This window comes from Lepidochelys kempii, chromosome 9 (assembly GCF_965140265.1).
Source record: "Lepidochelys kempii isolate rLepKem1 chromosome 9, rLepKem1.hap2, whole genome shotgun sequence".
NCBI lineage: Eukaryota > Metazoa > Chordata > Testudines > Cheloniidae > Lepidochelys > Lepidochelys kempii.
Window position 1 is genome coordinate 90244314 of NC_133264.1, and position 22360 is coordinate 90266673.

Consider the following 22360-nt stretch of genomic DNA (forward strand, 5'->3'; position numbering starts at 1 on the left):
CTATCGTTGGAGTCTGTTTTTGAAGTTTTTTTGTTGTAATATTGTGACTTTTAGGTCTGTAATCAAGTGACCAGAGAGATTGAAGTGTTCTCCAACTGGTTTTTGAATGTTATAATTCCTGACGTCTGATTTGTGTCCATTTATTCTTTTATGTAGAGACTGTCCAGTTTGGCCAATGTACATGGCAGAGGGGCATTGTTGGCACATGATGGCATATATCACATTGGTAGATGTGCAGGTGAACGAGCTGTGTCCACATATCTATTCAGGGGACACCATCATCGGGCCTAATCACATCAGCCACACTGTCAGAGGCTCGCTTGTTAGTCTCAAAAGTCCTGTTCTTTTTGTGGATACAGACTAACACGGCTGCTACTCTGAAACCCGCCATAATGGTATGTATCTGTAATACACAATGCATAACACCGGCCTATGAGGGGAGCACCTGGATATGGCCAGACCTTTAAATTGAAGAAATCTGTGTAATACAACATTCAATAAGATAACAATCTCTTGTTACATCTCCCAAAGTTATTCAAAAGCCCTCAACACTGAACTATTTCCATTAAAGTAATGGGAGCACTATTAGGCCAGTGTTGAACACAGTTGAAAATCCCATCCAAGATGTCTGCAGCAGATGTGTAGAAAGGCACACTTCTTGAAAAGCTTTGATTTCAAAGTTTGGTGCTAAAGCCACAATTCAGATATTGAGAAGAAAAATTCTAACCACTTACAATATTCTGAATATTTAAACAATTATGAGACTACTTATGCAAAGAAGTTGCATGTTTATGAAGATAGAAGAAGGTGCATTTAAAAAACCATGTACTGTTACCATCTGAATTATTCGTGTGGCTTGCTCTTTTCTGTAAAAGCTCCTATTTTTTCCTGAAAGAATGAACTATATTCCTCTGAAGAGAGAACTTCTTCCTATTTGTTCAACCACTGAGATATAATGGTGATGGGTATATTAGAGATTCATCTATAGATGTGAGAGATTAAATTTCGGTATTCCGCAGAATTAAATCAAAACTCATTTTAGTAAGGTGATTTGTCTTAAGTTTACAACTGAATCGAAAGCTCCAGACTTCTCAATCCACCATAGACAGATTTCTTTTACAAAGCTGTATGAATAATAAATGCCTTTGCTGTCAAATTTCAGTGAAAACAAGTTTCAGAAAAACCACTTCATTTTCACCTTCTATTGATTGCAGCCTTGGTGGCTTATGTAGCACCGCAGTTGTCACAACTTCAAATATGCTCTTATCTCTGCAAACTAGTCATCAATCAAAAAAGGTTAATTTGACTCCCTTGACACTTTCATCATCTGGCTTTTTGGTTTCTATGTAACTAGTAAAAACAATTTCCATTCAGAGACTTTAATTTTCAAAAGGTTAAAAATCTTGGGGAAGACTCATTTTTTTCCCCCTGCTGAATATATAAACGGTATGGTATATTCATTTAAAGATGTGTGAATGAGTTCATAGAAAATTTGAGCCTATTCTAAGTAATTTATTATTGAGAGAATGCTTAAGCTACACTGTTTCCCCCCCAAACCAGTTCCTCCATTCTGAACTGATTTTATTTTAGTCAGAAAGTTCAAGCAGAAGTTGCCACCTTTGGAAAGGCAAATGAAACTCTTTTGAACTCCACATTTGTTCTAAAAATTAAGTTACAGAATAACTGTTCACCTCAGTGGGAACCTGGGTGTTTTTTCTCGATTTCATTTTCCCCCGTCTCCTCAAATGTGCTCAGCATTTTTATTGGCTTCATTCAGGCACTTTGTTGTCTCACCTCTTTCTTTCCAAGCTGTATGCACTTCGGGGCCTGAGCCAAAGCCTGCTGAATTGGATGGGAAGACTCCAACAGGCTTTGAGTCAGGCCCACTGCAGCAAAGCCTGGGCAGCTGTGCACCGGTGTTCACAGAAACACATACAGCATTCATACTGATGCATCCACTTGGGTGGTAGAGCACATGGCAGAAGATTGTGGCTTCAATCTTGGTTCTTCACAAACCTACAGAGAAGATGAGATGCTTATAGAAGGGCTTTGCTGGTCAGGGCCAAGGAGATGGGCTATGGTCACATGTTACTGCTCTCAGTGAGAGCTGAGGGCAAAATTCCCCCTGTTCTCGATGGGAGCTGTTGGGGGCTGACGTTGGCCTCAACGGTGTGGGCTGAGCACTTATGAAAATTTTCTACAGAATGTGTAGTGAGGTGCTGAAAGGGGCTGTTCCTCTAATATCACGGACTTGGCATTAATGCTGGTTTGGCAGTGTACAAAGTAGCTGCTCCTTTTGGTGCAAAGACAGGTAAGTACCCGTGTTTCCAGATACCTTCTACAGTGTGGCCGCAAAGCTGCATTAGACACACAGCGTTATTTTTAGTGGGATGCTAATGCGCCTTCTCTATCTAGTCAGAGTACAGTGGTTGCTATTTAAAACTCAGCATTTACCCACAGCTGAGAGAGGCACTTGAAATATCATCCTGTTTTATTTGCCTATACTTAAAATATAGCTATAATAGAACTGCTGTGTTACGGGTCCCATTGTGTGTTAGAGTAAAGGTTGACGTTAATCCTGACCACTGCATAACGTCTGATTCTTTTCCTTTGAATGTTGGTTCTATCAGGTACTCCATTTCATATGGTGTTTTGTGAAGGGCAAAAGGATACTAAGAACTGTGTGAATACTCATGTCCCTTTTTGAATGCTCTCAGACCTCTGAGGACTAAAAGTCTCAACTGGGGTTGTAAATATCCAGATTTCAATTGAGAAGAAGGGCGTGTTGCCCTGCCAATGTATGTAGTTAGCAGTAGTTAATCACAAAGCTATGAGCCTATTCATCCCTGACGTAATTTCCCCGGCTTCACTGCAGCTACATCAGTAACAGAAAGACACTGAGTAACGTAAAGCAGAACTCAGGCACTATATGAGTGTAACACTGGAGTGAAGCTGTAATTGTGAGAGATGCCAAGGGTGAAGAAAGAGGGCAGCTTCTTTATTTCAGCATTAGTGAATCTGGGGCTAGCCAATTTCTAATTAATTATCAGTACATACTGCACTTGTATGATAAAAGGCTGTGTTTCCCTTCTGCCAGAACGTGTTTTCCCTGTAAAAATACTTGTTGTGTGAATTCTGTTTATGTCATTACATGACTAATATGTAGGCACAATAATGTGTGCTGAAGTATACATGTTATACTGGCAAACTGCCAGACCTTCCACACCCCTGTGCCCAAACAGTCAATCCACCCAGCACATAAATCCCAGCTGCTTGTTTTTTAGACTGCTCTCCCAAGAAACACTGTTATTCTTAGCAATGACACCAGCATGAACTGGCACTTAAATATGTTCTGTTCAGCCCAAGGCCCTTGATCCACAAATGAACTTCAGTTACTTGACTTATTTATGGTACAGAACTGTCTCTGTCCCTCCTGTGGCTATTTCAGCATTTTCTCCATTGTTTGCTTAGCAGGTCAGCAGATTCTTTTGCAATCAATGCCTGGGCCCTTCCACTGATTGGCTGTATGCTGAGCCATAGAGACAGCTGACACTGTGTCCCCCCACATTGGCTGTTTGGAAATCCTCTCTGCCACTGCTGCCCGGGGACCTGTGGTTGCATGTCTGCTTCTAAGGGCCAGGCTATGCTAGAGAGCTTACAGCGGTGCAGCTGTAAGCTCTCTAAGGCAGCTGCTCGAAGTAGACAGGAGAGAGCTCTCCCATCGGCTTAACTTGGGTGATTTCTTCATAAGATACGCTGATATAAGCTGTCGACATAGCCTTAATGTGGGCTGTCTGTCTGGAACTCAATCGACTAGGTCATGTTTGACAGGTAATGTTCTCCCCACACGCATGTTATGTTCTTTCTGTGAAAAGGAACTGATAAAAACTTTTATTCAACATTAGGCAGAGGTGTTTGCAGTTTATTTTGACATTTACCCATTGGTATCTGTCAATAATTTCTCCAGGTTTGTTACAAAAGTTAAAACCTCCCAATTCAGAAAGATTTCCCCATGTCTGAGATCCTGATGGTCACCAAAAAAGGGAGCGAACAAAACCACTCCAGGTCCCCTTCTGAGCATGTCCAGCCATTGGTCCCGTCCCATTTAAACAGAGGAGTTTTTTGGGCACCATCTCTATTATTATTATTGTTTGTATTGCAGTGCATCTACGAACAACAGTCATGGACCAGGACCCCTTTCTGCTAGGTGCTGTACCAACACACAACAAAACCCATCCCTGCCCCAGAGAGTTTATAATCTAATAAACAGCTGCCCTCACGTTACATGGCAAGAGAGAGTATGTGTCTCACGTAGACAAGACAGATATGGGTCCTGACGATCTAGACCAGGGGTGGTCAAACTTTTTGGCCCGAGGGCCACATTGGGGTTGCGAAACTGTATGGAGGGCCAGGTAGGGAAGGCTGTGCCTCCCCAAACAGCCTGGCCCCTGCCCCTATCTGTTCCCCTCCCACTTCCCGCCCCCTGACTGCCCCCTTGAGAACTCCCAACCCATCCAACTCCTCCCCCCGCTCCTTGTTCCCTGACTGCCCCCTCCCAGGACCCCCCCACACCCCTAACCACTCCCCCGGGACCCCACCCCCATCCAACTCCCCCTTCCCCCTGTCCTCTGACTGCCCCGACCCTTATCCACACCCCTGCCCCTGACAGGCCCCCCTGGCACTCCCACGCCTATCCAACCACCCCCTGTTCCCCCGTCCCCTGACCATGACCCCCCCCCCCAGAACCTCCACCCCATTCAACCGCTCCCTGTCCCCTGACTGCCCCCAGGACTCCCTGCCCCTTATTCAACCCCCCTGCTCCCCGCCCCGCCCTCCCTTACCATGCTGCTCAGAGCAGCAGGAGCTCAGGCTCCCCCTCCCTGCGGGGGAGGGAGTGGAGACAGCAGGGGAGGGGCGGGAGCTAGCCTCCCTGGCCGGGAGCTCAAGAGCTGGGCAGGATGGTCCCACAGGCCGTAGTTTGCCCACCTCTGATCTAGACTATGATACTTCAAAGGCACCTCTCACATAGTTATCCTAAGTTCCTGATTAAGGAAAGCACTTATGCAAGTGCTTAAGTTCATATCTATTCAGGACAGCCCCAAATAGGATGCACATGAGGATTAAGCACCTGCTTAAAGTTCAGCATATACTTAAGTGCACTCCTGAAAAGGGATGTTTTTTCTGAATTGGGTCCTAAGTGCTGAATATAGTCATGGAGAGAGCTCAAAAGTCACAGAGGCACCTCTGTCTCCGTTAGACTCTGGGTAAGTCATTTGTTTGCACTGGGGAGGGTCAGAAGAGATGCAAAGCTAGGATCTGCCTGAACTGCCGGAAAGACTCCCATTGACTTCAATTGGTTTTGGATCATCTAATGAGAACATTATCTATACTTACTTACAGACCCTTCTAATAGTCTCCTATGTACAGTTGAACATACGTGACAGAATACAAACCTGTGGACTGCTTGGAGCTGATATGAGAGAGCTAATGTTTAAAAAAATTGTTCAGTGAAGAATGATCTGCTCAGTGAAACATGAGAAACGTTATACTTCGCTGTGCGAACGACCATTAGCAAAACAGTCATGGAAAACACAAATTTGGGGCCAGGGCCTCAAAACAAAATAAGAAATGACTTGTGAAATGTCATGAAAAGATACGAGCTTCTTTTTATTGCACGTCTCTAATACAAGTGTATGTATGAGGATGGTGGAATGTATGATGGTTTGTGAGAGCAATCAGTAGTGTGGGAGTTTCCTCTCTGAACAAATGGGAAAGTTGTCCTATTGTTCTGTTTATAAATAAAATGTGTTTGTGCATATGCATGTTCCTATCCTGTCCTCAGCACCTTACAGCAGGGCATTAAGATGCGTGATGAATATCTGTCATACCATTTTGTCTGTCATCCTCTCGTTAGAAACTTAATTGTGTTTGCAGTATATCTTTTTTTTCCTAGGTGTCTCATTCTGGGGCGCAATCCAGATCAGTAAGGGGTGTGTCACTGTGTACTCTATAAACTCTGTAGCTCCCTTGTCTGGATACATACATGCATACAAACATGCACTGAGTGTCCGTCTGATTAGCAACCGTGGACTAGCAACTCTGATTCCAGCAGCCTGCTTGTTATAACCCAGCCACACTCTGGTATCCACCAGCTTTTTCGTTACATGTGACAAGATGACCATAACAGCCCCAGTCCTGAATTCTTCCCAAAACTATGTGCTCTGCAGCGTCCAGCCCCTTCCTGGATCATTCAGAGGAATAATAAGGTTTGTTCGTTCCTCTAACGTAACAAACTGCACAGCTTATTGCTTTAACCGGAGTTAACTATTACTTTAATTCAGCACAGCACTAGGATGGTTTAGATTGGAATAAAACCACCTTAAAGTGTAATAAAATAAATATACTAAAAATCTAAAAAGTATAGATTTGATAAAATTTGTATCCTATTACTTTTTTCTTAAAGAGTAAAAAAAAATAGATTACTGATGAAGGAAAGCACAGCAAACATTATTAGCCCCTTCAATAACCTGACTAGTTCAATCTAATAGACAATAGCGAGGCTTGTTTTTATAGCTTGTTTTCTACTGGTTTGACATCTTGCCTGAATTAATGCCAAAGCACTATCTAACACACTAACTGAAAATGAGGTTTCATTTGTGTTAGAGGACCCTCTGCTGAAGCTCAGAAATGAACATTCTTTTCTCCTGAACCTTTTGACCTAACCGCCTTTACTACACCAACTAGTCTTTTTCTTTTCTTCATTTTTTTAAAGTAATCGTTTTGCAGTTTGCCCATCGTGTAATCCATTAATTCAGTGGAACACCACTAAGTTTATTCAGCAGAAAGAGGCTGATCAGTCTATTAAGCTTGGTAGATTGTCCTAGAATACACAGTGCAATGACATACGTTTATTTAAAAAGAAATCCACTGCAAACTACATTTTAAACTGCTTAAAAACACCAAACTAACTACCAAAAGGCACATGGACAATACCTGTAAGTATGTGACAGAAGGCAGGAAATTGGGAGATATGGGGCCTGCCCTTCAGATGAGTGCATGCAGTGACATTGATTTTAGTGGACCTATACCAATATATACATACAGGAGATAATCTGGCCCATAGTGCTTTCTCTGGCTTATATGGTTTCTGTCACTGCTTTCCAGTGGTTTCTCTTAAATTAATGGATCTTTGTGAGCTGCACTTGGAGACAAGCATGGAGGTCTAGCTGCATGAAGAACTCCTAGATCATACATGAACATGTGCAATGGAGAGGAAGACATGTTGTGACCAGACAGTAGAGCTAGGTGGGTTCTGCGTTAATTAATCATGAGTGTGTGTTTGAATTTTAAAATGACCTTGCTTTTGCATGGCTGCACCTTTTCTACTCGCTTTCCATGCACATTTGAACAACCCCAGTTTTAGTTGCACGAGTGTCAACTAAATGTAAGTTTTAAGCTTATGTGCTCAAGAAGTCACATGAGAAGTAGCTCTTTTCTAGAGGGGAATCAGCCAGTGCTTACTAACCCAGAAGGGAGACAGGATTCCCCCAGATAGTCACCAGAGCACAGATGCAGCAAAACTGTAGGTGAGAGAAGGAAGGATCTGATGAACACTTTCTCAGGCAAATCCTTGGTGTGAACGTGATGAGAAAACAATTCAGTTCAAACTTTGCAGCCAGCCTGCGCATTTTACACTAGCCTAATATTTTCAGGAATGACACTTGTATTCTCTCTCTCTCTCTCCCTAAGCTGCTATCCACTTTCCCCTGCAGTCACACTTTATTCTGTTGTTTACTTTGCAATTTTCTCAAGTTTTGTCATAGCTTTAAGTTACTTGCTTGTTGTTTAAGATGATTTTTTTGAAGTGATCATCTTCTCTGTGGATGGTTGCTTGTGGATTGAATGAATATTCAACCTGAAGTATTTAAAATTGTGTGTTGTCTAGCTGTTGAGCACTCATGTAGATTTATTTCTGTTTCCCACATTCAGTAAATACTATTTTATTATTATTTGTTTGTATTGCGGTAGTGCTTACACATCCCAGTACAGGGTTTGAGGCTCTGTTGGGCTAGGCACTGTACAAACACAACAAAAAGACTGTCCCCCCAAAGAGCTTATAATTGAAGCGTAACTTTTACAGTAAAGATGAAAGCTTGAGAAATTCAGTAGTGAATATCCATTAGGGAAGAGCCAAGGGATGGCAAAAAGAAAAATATTGGTTGTCTTGACTACTTCCAAATAGTAGATTACCTTTTGGATCAAGGTTGCAGGGGAAATACTACTCTCCCTTAAGAGAGAAGTTATCTGCCTCAGTTGTCAAGGGTACGCCATATTTGGTATTAGAATAGGTGGTGCTCTGAAGTCAAGATATGGGTACACTGTAGAACGTTGTGTACATTGACAAAACGTATGGACTCTGACCTGCTGTTGCAGATCCATGGTGACCTTCCAAATTCATACGCACAAATGTATGTGCTTAAATTTACAAAAGAGAAATCACTGCATCACTAGCTGCTTTCTGTGTGCCGTGAAAGGTCTTGCCTTATTAAAGCATCTCTTAGGGAGTGCTGCCTAGGTGGGTTTTTTTAGCTCTGCAATTTTAAAATGCCATAACCATTGTGGAATGTAGTCATCGAATCATTTTAAGCTATTTATTCTGCATCACTTAATTGGCGAGACTGGAATTTCCCCCTGCTTTAGCATATTTTATCATCTTCGTTCAAGTAATAATTGTATGTATAATATGATGCAGTGAAGTCAGAACCAAAAAGTTTGAATAGGCTCATACTATACTTGCATAAGAGCCATTAAATAATTGAAATATAGTGGGTTGATTGTGATATCTACAGAGTAATGTGAGTTAATAGAGTGGGTACTTTAATAAGGATCCTAAATTAAATAATATTGAAATAATATTTATGGACTCAAACAATTATGAATTTAGCAGCAAGTACGCGGTGGATGCCGATATATTGCTTATAATGCTTTTCCATATAGCACGCTGTATTATGGGAATTAGTTAGATTATTTCAAATGTGATCCATTTGTATCTCAAATACTCTGAACTTGGGGTGAGGGGTATACATAAGGAGGAAGTTTGAAAGCAAGCGGTTTAGACCCAACTTCCCCTGCTATTATTTTTGGATTAGTGGTTGTTTTAACAGAGTTGGGCAAAACCCATAGCTATCGATCTCACCCAGGCTCCAAAGTTTGAAGGTTCAGATAAAATGGGATCTGGATCAGAATGATGGTTTTATGCATTTCTATTTATGTATTCATGTGCTAATATTAAAAAAAATGGCGTTTGCCTCTGGTTCAGATGTAAGCCATGTTCTAAATTCACGATCAAATCAGCACTCGAGTTTTGTGATTCCAGAATCTCACCAGCAGTTTCAGGGAGACTTCCACTATTGTGATCTAAAAATCTCTCAAAAGAAGCTTTTCACATGAAAACGTGGACACATGTAAATTGGAACAGCAAACAGACGTGTTCTGGGTTTGGACCTGAATTTGAAGCAAGTTGTGGGACTGCTTCAGATCTAGCGATTCAAATCTGAAGTTGCCTGTAATTTCAAAGAGTTTGGATGCCAGTTAACCTTATAATAACATAATTTAAAGTCCGTCAGCGACTTGCATTGTAACTTTATTGGGGCACAGAGCTGCTATTTTCCATTCTGCTAAATTTCTACTAGGAAAACATACATTTTCTTGGCTATGAGTAAGACTCCCCTGGAGAAGGAAGAGCCCACGCTGATTCTAGCACCGAGATTTCACTGCTTTCTAGTGACATATAAAAAGCACGGCAGCTGACCCTGGAAGAAAGTTGAGAGGAGGTTTTTGGATTGGGGTGTAAGCTGGAAAGAGGGTTCTTGGTGCTGTGAGTATGAGAAGCTGTTCCTCGCTATTTGAGTCCTTCTGTGTTCAGAGACACAAGACACTTCTGCATTCCTTGTAAATAAAACTGCGTCTAAGAAGTACCTAACTCTTAACAATTTCTGCTTTGAACTGGAACTCAAACTTTGACTAGGTGCTTGAGTCAAAAGGGGCAACAGTCCCATTGGTTGGGTTGTGATCAGGCCCAATTTTTCTTTTTTGGTTTTTGTTTCTCACCATCAGGACTTGCTACATTTATCTTTATGTAGAGGTACCTTTAAAATGGGCAGTTTACAGCTCCCATACTCTTGCACAATACTGCAAAGTAGCCCTGATGTATTCAAAAGTCCTTCAGGAACTCATCCTTCTTTCAAAAACAATTGCACGGGTGAATAAATATTGCAGATAGGTGTAGCTTGCCCTACCAGCAGCATCTGTCACCTCCTTTTGCAACTACAATGTATATTGGAGCCTAAGCTACAGCAAAGTTTCTGTCTGATGGCAGTGGGCCATGGAAATTTGTTTCACAATGTTTTGTGATCAGAACTGGTTCACTGGCCCTGGGATCATTATCATTTGAACAGGTAAAGGACTGGCGTGATTGGACAACTGACCTTCCCTAAATGAAATGAGTTTTATACCAAGAACATTGAGCATAAATGAGAATCATAATTAGACTCAAATAGGAAGGTCATTTTAAGAATGACAGATACTTTTCATCTCCTCTTAAGTTCTGGGAGATGTTTAGAGAGATGTCATCTTTTTGGCGAGCTAAAATGCAGAGCATATATCCTGTATGTCACTTTTCTGGATTGTAACTGTGGCTCTTTGGGCATACAAAGAGTTAACAATTACTTGCCAGGTTGTTGCTAGCTGTTTGTTTAAAGGAAATTTAAATAAAAGGCCTATTTTGTAGGCCTGAGCTAGATCTCTGAATCCAATCCTGTGGCCCAATTTGGACCTGAACTTCACTGCTTGGTCTACCTACAGTTTGAGAATCTATCCATTTTCTCATTTATCTGTGTATCTGCCTGTTTGACCTCTTTTAATCCACATAGTTTTATTTCTAAATCAGAGACTCATTTTGAAGACTATGGTACAGTTAAGTACTCTGAGCTTTGCCATGCAAGCCAATAATGTACAAGTCCCAGTTTACATAAATAAAACTGCCTGTTTACCATCTGTAACACAGATGTAATACCATATAATCCAATGGTCGCATTGGGCCTTGAAATAAGACTACCAGGATTGACTACTGCATTGCATTTTTAGTGAAATAGACAGCCTGGATGTACTCTAATTTTATAACCTGACCTGTTGGTCATTACTTAAAGCCACAAGTCATTTTTAATCTTGGAGTCTTCCTTTTTGCAAGTAGATTCTCGAATGGACAGCATGTCATCTGCTAAGTAAATTTCAGATTTTAAAAAGGCATTTAGTCCTATAACTCAAGATGATAAAAAGCCCATTTAATAGGGAATACGCTTTTGCTATGGACTAGATCAATAAATTAAATAGATTAATTAAATCAAACTGTCAGGACCAAGGACTGTCACGAAGTGAAGTCAGTGGAGTTCACCATTTTTCAGGGGCAGGAACGCAACAAGAAAAGGCAGTCTTCAATGGATAATTCTATAATGAACGTGCGTGAGTGGGTACAATAAATGTCTAGCAATGGGAAATTGTGCCAGTCATCTGATCCCAAACGGTAAAAGGAGGCAGATAAGTCAGTGCAGAGAAACATTATATTTACTTATTGAATTCCTTCCTGTGAATGTTGAACTTCTTCAGTTTCCAAGTAAGAGAAGTTGCTCATGGAATAGTCTTAATTATTTTTGATTTTGAATCTTTACCACAAAGGACCCAGGAAAACGTACTTTTGCACCTCAGTGTCACACAGTTCAGACTTTATTCAGTCCACCTAGTATATCTGCCAAGGGGCGTCTCCATGCCAGATCTTGTTAGCTAAGCAGAGCTTGCCTTTGTTGGGAGAGATCCAGGGGAAAAAGCTAGGTGCTGCAAGTGTCCTAGTAGGTGGCACTGAGGATTGGAACAATGCCCCACTATGGCGTTAGAGGGAATTGTGCTGTTGGCAAGACAATTTTACCAGTGAGATGTAAAACCAAAGCACTAATGTCTAAAGATTCCTTGTCACTATTGAAAACGTGCGAGAGCCCTATTGTCCTGTCCAAATTCCAGCATAGGGATATTCAGTTTACCTGCGGTAAGTTCTCCCGTTCCTTCATTTGACTAGTGTATTCTTTGCTTCCTGTCTCAGAATGACCCCACAGCTGGTTGCCTGCAGCCATGAGGTAGTCCATGGTAAGGCACTTATCCTTCCTCCTTGTTTTACTGACACCAGACTGGATGGTTCAGTTAGCCTTGTGCTGAGTCAGCTTTCCCCAGATAGCTCTTCTGTCCAGGATGGGCCTGAAAGGTTGCAGGGGCTTTGCCCCAGTGAGTAAAATGGAATTTCCTTGTCTGCGGGCTCCGTTCCCGTGCTCAGATGGAGGATAGATGTGTAGGCTGTAGGCTATTCCCTTCCCCACCCCCTCTAAAAATGGCAATGGAGAGTCTTCAGGACTCTGACGTTGTCGGGGGAGCCTCTTTTTTGCCAAGACTCTTGGGGCTGAGCAAGTCCAGCTCCAAGGCTGTAAAATGCTTCCAGGTGTGCAGTGAAACCATCAGGGAGACAGAGAATACTGGAGTGTGGGTGGTCGGAGCTCTCGTCAACCAGCAGCTCTAACACACTTGGATCTTCCCTGAGGCTAGCTTATTTTGTCACATATCACGTGTGCCTTAATTCACCTTTGGAATTTCACCTATATAGGAGAGCAGAGTCCCTTACAGTCCTATGTTTCTATGATTCTATAGTGTGGCCATTTATCCTCATGTGATTTACATGTCTATATAGTGGTAGGGGTTTTACAGTAGGTAGCAGTAGAATGACAGGGAGGACAAGCTGACCTGCATCCCACAGCAAACGTTACTCCACAGCGCTGTGAAAACATACACACAATTTACTTGTCCTTTTAAGAAGCTGAAGTGGTCCTTGGTGGCAACAGAAATGTTCATGTAGCAAATATCACATGCCTGTGAAGCACTGTGCTGGTCATCTGGTCAAAAGGGCTGTTGCTTTGAAAGGGTGGGGTACTGGGTTGTTCCCACAGTCTCTAATAGTGACTGGGCATCCGGACCCTCTCACAGGACTCTCATCTTTGCCCTGAATCTTGCTACAAAGGGGCTTTCCACAAACCCCAGCAGACCAGAGGATATAAGGGCTACAACATACTCAGACCATAACTAATGCTGGCAAACCCTTTCTTTGCTCTTCAGAAATCAAGTTACTCCCAGTGGCGTGTTTAAATCTTTTTCTTGGAAGTGAGAAAAGCTTGTAACTTGGCTTCTTTCAATCTCTGTGGTCTGGGAGAGTGTGATGTGCTTTTTCTTGATCTCTGCCCTGTAACTATTAGCCCTGAGAGAGCCTTCCTTGCTCCCCGACTGGGGCAGTACCCAAGCTGTGAGGATTGCTAGATATCTACTAACAAAAAGCACTGTAAACATTCACAAGCCAAACTCAAGCCTGGTGTAAGCGGGTGCCATTTTGGTACCAAACTTTTCTCCCCTTGCCTTGGTCTCTGCTCTCAGATTAATCAGCTACGCTGCACTTTACCCACTGATGTTCTAGGAATTGATCTATATAGTTCCAAGATACTATACTGAGAGCAAACAATTAGTCACTGGCTTTCACAAAAACCCAACAGCAACAAAAACCACAACTCCATCTCTCAATCATGTGTATTTGAAGATGGACAGTCAGTGCAATTTGTAAACACCAGCTGAAACAGGATCACTATTTAGTTAAACAAAGAGAATTTACCGACACTGTGATTTTATATTGGAAAAAGTTAGGAGGTCTGTATCCTTGGAGGCCTCTACTTAGTTTTCACCCTGTTCTTATTTCGGCAATCTCACACTGACATCAGTGGGAGGTTGCTGGATTAAGGACTTTCTAAAAGCTAACCAGCAATCTCAGGATTTGGCGCTTTGAAAATGAAAGGGGCTTGGGCACTTAGATATGGCACACATTGCTTTTCCTCTGTAATCAAGATTTCAAAGCAATCCGAACTGTCTGATCATTTTGTCCAATTGCCTTGTTTTGTCCATGGGCCGAATCTTGAGGCAGAACTGTATAAACAATAGCATATAAGCACCACGTGAGCAGAGCTGCTGGGGTGCTTCTAATGACAAGTCCAGGAAAGGCTTCAGCATGTTCTTCTGGTTGAGGTGGCTGAATGCAGCTCCTGCAAGGATGGGTCAGGTGAATGCCAGGTCTCGGGGGAACAGACAGTGTAGGGAGGGGAACTGAAAACCGCCCCAATGTTTTGCTGAATTAGAAGAACTAAAATATTGCTGTCCGTTTAATATGTACTGGACTCTCCAGACTACGTTGCCATTTGAAACACTTACAACCACCAGACAGAGAGAATGAGATTATACACACTCCTATATCTGCCCCCAATGCAGACAATGAGAAAGCATGTACACCGGCATGAAAATTGAATAGTACTACTTTTGTACCTCCAGTTCTGCTGAAAAGCTCTGACCAGATGGCCATAATCCTACAGCCACCCTAGGGAAAGGCTAAGAATAAAACGAGCTGTAAGCAAGTGCTAAGAGCCTGTATAAACTAAACATTCCTGCAAACAAAACACACACACACACACACGCTTGCCTGGAAAAACAAGGGCATGTTGGGTTTGTGTTGTTTTGGGGCTTCTTTCTGAGTTTGTCTGTGTCTAATCAAATCTCTGTGGTGACCTAGAAGAGGTATTTGTGCAGAGGAGTGAGAACATCTTCCATGCACATGTTTCCATGCAAGCTACCAACGTTCTGGGTCCAGGTGTTTAGGGGTAAGAGGAGCTGCATGCTTGCCTGCTTGCTTCCTTCCTGGGGCAGGTGGACAAGGAGGGGCAAGGAACAAGTGTAGCCTTTTCTTTGTGCACCCCTCTTTCCCTGTAAGTGCTAGCCAGCAGATTTGAACTGGCACGGAGGTGAAGATTAGGAATTTGATGCTGGTATGGGCCAGGAGTAAATGACCTCCACCTTGGAGCAAGGAGGGAATTGTGGCTTCCTGAGCTACAGTTCCTTTTCTGCACTGAACCTGGCATGGTGCAGCTACATGCCACCCCTTGCTATGGGCTGGGTCCTAGGGACACTGGATAAAATTGTCAGAAGTAACTAAGGGAATGTCTGCGCTTTGAGCTGGGGTGTGATTCGCAGGTCATCAAGCTAGCGTATTAAAATTTAAATGTTGCCACAGCAGCATGAGTGGTGGGAGGAGCTAGCCATCTGGGTGCATGCCCACCTGAGACCATAGGCATGTACTCAGGGTGGCAAGCCCCTCCCACCACTCATGCTGCTGTGGCGAGATTCTATTTTAAGAGCACTAGCTTGCTGGGAGCAAACCTGAGTAAGTCTCCTCAAGATGGAAATAGACACACCCTTATAATGACTTAGGAACCTAAGGCCTATTGACTGACGAATGTAAGTGCCTAAATCTATTTGGGAAATGGGACTTGGGCTCCTAATTCACTTAGGCACAATTTGAAAATGTTATCCACTATCTTTGCACTAAGCAAACCACTCTCCTTTCTTTTTTATGTTATCTTAAATTGTTATTGGCAGCTACGAACGGTGATGCAATAAATATGCCATATGGAACTCCTATATATAAAAACCTGACATATGGATGTTGAGATGTTCTCAGAAGATTCCACACAGTTGGAAATCACCCACATTTTGTAAACATTCTCTTTGTGAATTATCTGCAAAGATATTATGTGAGATTCCCGTGACCCATATCTGAAACCAAAGAAATAGTTGCGTTGGAAATGTATGTTAGTCATGATTGAGGTGTCCTCTTTGCACACCATTCAAACATAGAAAATGTCTAAAAAGATGTATTTAATGAATATTTTCAAGTAGTTTAAGTCTGTTTGAGAGGCTTTAAGGGTCATTGTGATCCATCAGAGCAGTGGTTCTCCGCCTTTTCCATGGCAGGACTCCAACTCCCTCCTCATGATCCACTTCTAATCTAGCCAGAATCTAACCAGGATCACCTTTCTCATGTAACAACTAAAGGCACAATGGCTGTGCAAATGAAGGTATTAGAGCATGTCTTCATGATTCTACAGCATCTCAGTTGTCCCATACAAATTGTCTGACAGACGCTGTTTATATGGGACCTAAACACAAATAAGGTGTCGTATTCAAATGTTGCAGCCGTTAGTAACTTACATCATTCCCAAAAATATGTGCCTGTAATTGGTAACTGTTATTGTTATATCACATCCTCAGCCTGCTGTAGGGCATACGTTTCTTTCTCATTGGTACTGTTGCAAAAAATGTTGATTTGTCAAAACGGAAACTTTGTGCAACAGAGTCTGTTTTGATGAATCTCCCAACTTGATGCATTTTTGAAGAAGGTTTCAAAATTGTCAAAACATTTCACTTTCACAAAAATTTCTGATTTTCCTGTATGAAACATCATGTTTCCAAATTTAAGCTAAGACTTGCAAAACATTTAAAATAAATAAAGTCATAAACCAAGCAAACCGACTTGAAATTATCCAAACACAATGTTTTGATTGACCCAATCTAAATTTTTTTTTGGTTCATGAAAACTTCTGAGATTTTGACATTTGTCTTGGTTGGGGCTCGGAAAAGTTTTTGAAGTCTTGAAAATACTCACACAACACGAAAACATTTGCCATGTTGCTCTAATTGCTACTGTCTATCATGTGGAAATGTTTAGATTGAACTTCTTCACACTTGGCCAGCATGGGTTAGCTAGGCTTTTAGCCCAGTTGGTCTCCTCAATTGAGGCTGAACTTGCTAACGTAGCAGTGCTATCCCTATTTGCATAACGGGGAAATTCTGTGTTATACTTATTGCCAGGGTATCAGCAACTGAGTGGTAATGTCTCCTGTGTCAGTTATTGATGGTGATGGGGAATAAAGCCATGTTCATTTTGAGCGCCATTTAGAAAGAAAACCAAGGGTTGACAATATAATATTTTTCCTTCAGCATTGCACTGAAAGGATGTCAATTTTTAAAAGCTGCTTGCTAAGTATGCAGCATTGGCCTTGGAGGGATAGCTCAGTGGTTTGAGCATTGGCCTGCTAAACCTAGGGTTGGGAGTTCAATCCTTGAGGGGGCTATTTAGGGGGTTCTGGGCCAAAATTGGGGATTGGTCCTGCTTTGAGCAGGCGGTTGGACGAGATGATCTCCTGAGGTCCCTTCCAACTCTGATATTCTATGAATCTATGAATGTTGTGCAGTAGGCCAGTGAGTGAACGCTTTTACTTGCACTATGTACAAGGGTGTATTGAGTGCTAGAATATTCCTCGTCCTTATATGAATATGAAGTTGTTGAGAGAGGAGCAAGGATCTTCCCCTGTGCTCCTTGTGCAGGGACAAGCGTAGTGCTTGTGGGATCATAGGGATTGCTCTAGCTGTTTGTAAGCCACCCTGTGGGAGGCAACAAGGAATGGACCACGGCCCCACCCATCCTGGGAGCTGGCCAGCCTGGAGAGGGGAACATACTACATTATTCTACGTGAGTGCAGCGTGCACCTCCCCCTGTGCATTGGGGAGAATCAGAAAGGGGCTGCTAGCGCTCAAGATCAAATTCTTCCCAGAGCAGCCCTGGAAAGTGGTTGTGTAGCTCCATGCTGTGCCTTACTAAGGAACTGGGTCCAAGTGACCTGTCTTCAGATGTTTATATCTGTGTTTAGCTTTCCATTAAGCATCTCTGACTGTCCCTCTGCTCTCCTTGTCAGTTTTGTTCTGGAGAGATGGCAGGGGACTGACACTGATTTGAATCTCACTTTCTGAAATGCCTGGATCAGGATTCCAATCATGCAGTGTGATCAATTTGTGACTCTAGTTATAGAGATGTGTAACCTGTCTCAAAAAAAGCCGTAAGAGAAAAATTAATTCTGTAGCCAATAAATATTAGCGTCCATAATCTGAGAAACTTGTTGAGACAGCCTTTAGCATGGCTTCAGTATGTCCCATTAATCTACAATCTGTCCACCAAGAATGTTAGTTCATGGCTGCTTCTTAAAAGTTTGCATACATTGTGCTGCAATAGTGAGGATCCTACTTCAAGGAAAGGAACATTTTTCTTGCCTTTAAAATAAAGGACTCTCACTAGGATCATGTTGATTGTGGAAATCCAGGCCCCAACTCAAGTGTCTATTTCAAAGTGGGGCTCAGGCTCCATTAAAATACTGCAACTTCACATGTCATGGACAGAGGTTGGCAGAGTAGCAATGTGGTAACTTAAAAGATTCCATCCCTACTTTGAAACTGACAAGCTTTTGAAGCTTTTGGAATGTTACACTTGTGTGTGTGTGGGAAATAATTATCCTCTTTCTTCTCTTCCAGTCTCCTCCCGCCCCCAACTCCTGCCCCATGCTTCAAACTTTGTCTGAAAGTATATGCTTGTCTTTAGTGCTATTCAGACTGTATTCTAATTGGGCAAAGCTGGTGAAGGCCTAAAGAAAAAGTAGTAAAATATTGTGTAAAACTTGAAAACTGAGTAGAAGACCATCCTCTTTTTGGAAGAGATAATAGCTACCAAACCTTTTGACATGGTGGATGCCCCCTGATGATGACATTGTTCAAAAAGTGGATAAAACTTTTAAGGGCTATGAACATGGCCCGAAGGAGAAAAATATTCATAGGGCTCTTGTAATTATAGCCAGTGACAATACACATCTTTCTACGTTATATAGGGAACAAACCTGCAGGAACAGTTGATGGATTTATAGGCCTTTCCCCCCATAATTTCTAAGCTAGGAATACACATCCTGTCATTTCCAGGGCCTCCTGTATTTTTTAAGTTTTGTTTTAGGGTCAGTAGTAGGTGGTGGGCAGGAGGGGGTGTGTGTGTGTGTACAAGATATAGTATGTATGTCAGCTCATAGTCCAATTGAATACAATCAATGAATCACTTGCTGTATATCATGCATCAGTTATCACATGTGGATCTGATCCTGCAGAATGGAGTGTTATGCAATGTAAAAAGAGAGACTCGGGACAGGGTTCATGGGAACCAGGTCCTGCAGGTCCAATTCATCAAGGTAGTAAAGCATGTATCAAACTTGAAATTTGTGACTAATAGGACTAGTGTGTGTTCTGCTGAGTGAGTTAGGAGTGGAGCCATGCTGGGAACTACACTCTATGCTGCCAAAGTACTCCTGCCTAGTAGCAAGAGTAACCCCAAAGAGGGAAGCATGTAGCAAAGTGTTGGGTCTACCTGCAGGTGGGTTTTCAGGTCCAGCAGCCCACCGGTGAGCTGGCAGGGAACCCTAGCTCTTCCAGGTTCTGCCACTCTGTGGAAGTCCTACCATTTCAGGGCTTCCAGGTTTTTTCAGGCTTCCTGCTGTGGAACTGGCTCTAAATTGGGACTTGGCTCCTCAATACACAGCCTGGAAGCCATGAGAACCTCGGCTTGCACTCAGAGTCTCAGGGCTTCTAGGCTCCTTGCTGTGGTGCCAGAAGTCGGGGGTTGGGAGCTGAAAAGAAGTGTCAATTTCAGTCAACAGCTGCCAAGATCCTGGAGAGCAGATTTCCTTTTGGAAACACAGATGCATGATGTTTCTGAAACAATTTTTCTGGTTCACAGGAAATGTTTAAAAAAAAAAAGTTTTCATTCCCAATCGGAACTAAACCACACTTCAAAATACCAAAATTTCCCATAAACTGGAAATACCAATGTTTGGCCAGCCCTTCTTATGAATAAGGAAGCACATACTAAGGGGTCTTGAAACTTCACTGTGGAGGACTATACCTTTTGAGTAACCTTTTGCTCATTCTTGCACCAGAGCATAATAGTCTTAGAATTCCAGCTTTGCGCTGCACAGGGTCTTGCAAGATCGAGCCCATTATATATATTTATGACTTATAGTATGGTAGTCCCTATAGGCCTCAACCAAGATCAGGGCCCTATTGTGCTAGGCACTGTACAAACACATAGTAAAACAGAATCCTTAACCTGGAGTGCATACAAGCTAAATAGACAAAACAGGTGAATGGTACACAGCCCTGATGAAATTCCAGGAGTATTCTGTGCATTGAATGAGGCAGAGAATGTGGAAAAAAATATGTCATTGTGTAATTAAAGACTGCATCATAATGCTTATGCCCAAGGGGGATGAATTAAGTTTGCACAGGTGGCAAGCTTATACATTTTCATTTCACAGCGAGGAGTTTTTTTCCTATTTCAGAACATTTGGTTTCCAGAAACATTAGAATTTTCCATACTGTTATAGAATATTTTTCAGGTTATCCCCATCTCTAATTAATAGCAAGGATTTTCATTTTATGATTAATATTTGGATTCAGGGCAAATTGCAAAATGATTGAAAAAGTAAGATTTATCTGTATGTGTTACCTTCCTTTCCCCTTTTTAGTTTGCAAATGAATCTAAGGTAGTCTTAAATCATTTGTCGTCTTAGAATTCTTGCCAGTTTTAATTCGGTAAAAAGCAGTAGTCATTTCTCATATTTATCTGTAAATTGCATTGAATCTTGTTGCAGGCATATTAGGTGGTAATGATTTATATGCCCTCTAATAATTTATCTGATTATGCAAGCTATGTTCCATTTTTTAAAGACTTATCAAATTATGGCTTTCACATATGGGACAAAGAAATAATTTCCATAGATCCTGTTTTGCTTTTCCGCAGTCTGACTTAGTTTTGTATGCTCTGTACGTTAATATAGATGTATGTATGAATCAAGCGGACAATTTATTACACACATTGGCTATCGCCTGACATGAGCTCATAGGAGCTGCATCTTTACTGAGTAGTCTTAATACTATACACGTAATTTTGTGATTATTAGATATATTTGGTATTAGGATTCTCGAAATACTCCAAGTCTAGCCTCCTATTTAAGGAAATGTAGCTGTACTGCACAAATTGAATGAATTTGTAGCTATGTCCCTTGTGATGCAGAGATATGTGAATCTGAAGGAAGAAGAAGGCAAATATATTGTTTAAAAATACGTTAAATAGCTGAAAGTTTTGATGGATTTCCTCTCCCCCTCCCTGCCCCCAGTGTTCACCTTTTGCTCAGACAGGAGTTTAGGGTAAGACTTAACAATAAAAGGAACATTTTAAAAACCTATGGCAGCTTTGAGAAAATCAAAATCTTGTGGAAAAACTGGCTGATCTCTAAAGGCCTGATTCAACAAGGTACTTAAGCACAAGTGAACACTTTTGTTTGCACTAGGAGTGCTAGTGCTCAAAAGTAGATTTATACTTAAGCATCTTGCCTGGGGCCCATCCGATAGGGCCTGAAGAAAAAGGAGTCTGCATTTTGTCTCTTTAGTATATTCAATGAGCATTTTGAACAGACCATCCCTGAATCACAGTAGTTGATTCTTTCCTGCGAGGATTATATACTTCCAATCCTGTCTGATAAAACAAAAACTAGGAAGAAATCCGCACCGGTGGGGGTGGAGGAAGTGACCCTTCTCCCCTGCCCTTCAAATATTTGGATAAAGGAATAGTTGGAAAGTTGTAATTTCCTACATGCAAAACCAATTTAGCACTCTTTGCGCTGAACATTATCTCTTTGAAAACAGTGGGTTTCTGTCTGGGCAAACTGTCATAAAATGTAAATTTTGGCCCTGTGATGGAATAAGGTTGTTTTTTGCAATTAAAAACTCTATTTCTCTGCAGAAATGTTACACTTTTGCCGTGGGTGAAATCTGAGAACTTGTGGAAATATATTTTGTGATTGTTCCGGAGGAGAAATTGGTGCTTTCCCTACAAAGTTTATATACCCTGTGATGGCAGGTTGAGGGGTGGGAGGGAAAAACACAAACTGAAAGCAAAGCAATGGAATTAGAAAGGGAACATGTGTTTTCACTCTAAATTGTAATTGTAGAACTTAATAAAAATCTAATAATAAACAAATGAGTTTTCTCCTGACAGTTTCAATCAAGGATTGTGTCTTGGAGCAATGCTTGACAGTTTGCAATTGCTATCCTTAAGCCACTAGGCTGAGAAAGCACCATTCAGTGTGTGAAATCTCAGAAATGCTCAGAAAATGGAATAAAACACCACCATGAGAAAATTACTCTTTCTAGAGAGAGAGAGAGAGAGAGAGAGAGAGAGAGAGAGAGAGAGAGAGAGAGAAGCATTAAACAATTAAATTAATACCAGAGAAGCATCTTATGTATTCCCACTTCAAATCCTGTTTTACTTTTCTCTGAACACCTAACTTTTAGAGGAGAATTTGGGGCTTGATCCCATAAATTGCTGAGCTCCACCTTTTGAAGGGCTCAGAGCCTTGCACTCCCTTTGAAGTCAACGGGCCAGACCCTCAGCTGGTGTAAATCAGCATAGTTCAATGTCTCTTAAAGGGTACTTAATATCTCTCAGCATCAGGCCCTTTACTGTCTT

At 41.8% G+C, this 22360-nt stretch overlaps 1 protein-coding gene across 9 annotated transcripts in view; it reads left to right on the top strand.

Moving 5' to 3' along the window:
• Positions 1-22360, top strand: part of IL1RAPL2 (interleukin 1 receptor accessory protein like 2) — a 547775-nt gene that overhangs the window by 121412 nt on the left and 404003 nt on the right. The window contains exon 1 of one of the 9 annotated variants that reach the window (XM_073358330.1): positions 332-395. The exons of the other annotated variants lie outside the window; for them this stretch is intronic. The gene's annotated coding sequence lies outside the window, so the exon portion shown is untranslated. Of the gene's footprint in view, positions 1-331; positions 396-22360 lie in introns of those variants that run through there. 9 annotated transcript variants of the gene reach the window in all.